Source organism: Perkinsus marinus (assembly GCF_000006405.1).
Source record: "Perkinsus marinus ATCC 50983 genomic scaffold scf_1104296929604, whole genome shotgun sequence".
NCBI lineage: Eukaryota > Perkinsozoa > Perkinsida > Perkinsidae > Perkinsus > Perkinsus marinus.
Window position 1 is genome coordinate 1 of NW_003216405.1, and position 1,235 is coordinate 1,235.

The window sequence follows — 1,235 nt, forward strand, 5'->3', positions numbered from 1 at the left end:
AGATGCTTTCCGTCGCGGGTTTTCTCGGTTTATAGAGGGTGACTGGGAGGAAGCTACCTCAGTCTTGCGGGAAAATGATTGCGATCTTGGACCGACTACTGCTCTTCTAAGGTAGCATTCTTGCAGGCAAACCTGCGACTTGTTCTCCAGGTACATGGAGACAACTGGGAACCGGCCGCCAGAGGGATGGGATGGGTGCCATAGTATCAATACAATTGACGGATAACACCATGCTCATGCTTCATGCGATGGTTGCCTGTGTATTCCTGCATTGAAATCTGAATTGTTGTTCGTTGGAAACGTGTCTGGGGAAACGATAACAATCCCACTGAGTTCAAGAGAAGATCTAGAAATAGAAACGCGACGAAAGTGCTGATTCTCGAGTTCGTCATGCATTCAACTTCAACAATACCTCGGCGAATCGTATACATCGGAAAATTTTCGATTTCCGATGTAGTCTAGCTGGTTAGGATTCGTGGCTTTCACCCACGCGACCAGGGTTCGAGTCCCTGCATCGGAAAATATATATTTGATACGGTGTTTTCCAGGATTGTGTTGAGCGCAAGGATGGGGAACTGAGTAAATATCACAGGTGCGTTGTTTTGTTCAAGATATCTGGCTCGTCACCGGTTCCCCTCCTCCCCTGGACAAAGTTGAACATTGAGTTAGAACAAACCATTCCAACGTTGTTCGAGGGGAAGGGGCGGTTCAGCCCATCCTCTCCAAGTGAATTGAGAAACATATATTGTGAGGGGGACTAGCTCAAATGGTAGAGCGCTCGCTTAGCAAGCGAGAGGCACCGGGATCGATGCCCGGGTTCTCCATATAGGAATGTTTTTAGTCGGTTCCGCCACCGGCGCTCCTCATCTGGATGAAAGCGTAAGGTCATGTATGTAACATCGTGATAGCTCAAGCAAGTGCGCTCCCAGTCCGTACATATTTTCGGGTTGTAAACTTACTCGCGCCATCACTCTCTCTGCTTCTTTACAGTAAGACGCGCACCCAGCCCTGGCTCTCAGCGCCGTTCTCGGTGACTGGTGACACTTGAATTCATGATAGTATTGATATCTGGGTGAATGGTTCCACTATCCTATGAGGTCAGTGTCACACATCATCGCTTACTGTTTCGACAGACACGAGCAGGATTTCTCTCGTCAATTGGCAGTAGCTTTCTAGCATTGGGATGGGTACACATTCTGCGTACGTATTGACTGAGCCCGTCGCTTGCGCATGAA

General features: G+C 48.6%; 2 non-coding genes across 2 annotated transcripts; both read left to right on the top strand.

The window, feature by feature from the left end:
* The first annotated feature begins 447 nt into the window (after positions 1-447).
* Positions 448-520, top strand: Pmar_PMAR005743. Its single transcript has one exon. It is a non-coding gene; the product is annotated as a tRNA-Glu (tRNA).
* A 231-nt stretch (positions 521-751) lies between these two features.
* On the top strand, positions 752-824 carry Pmar_PMAR005744. The gene has a single exon. It is a non-coding gene; the product is annotated as a tRNA-Ala (tRNA).
* Positions 825-1,235: the final 411 nt, after the last annotated feature.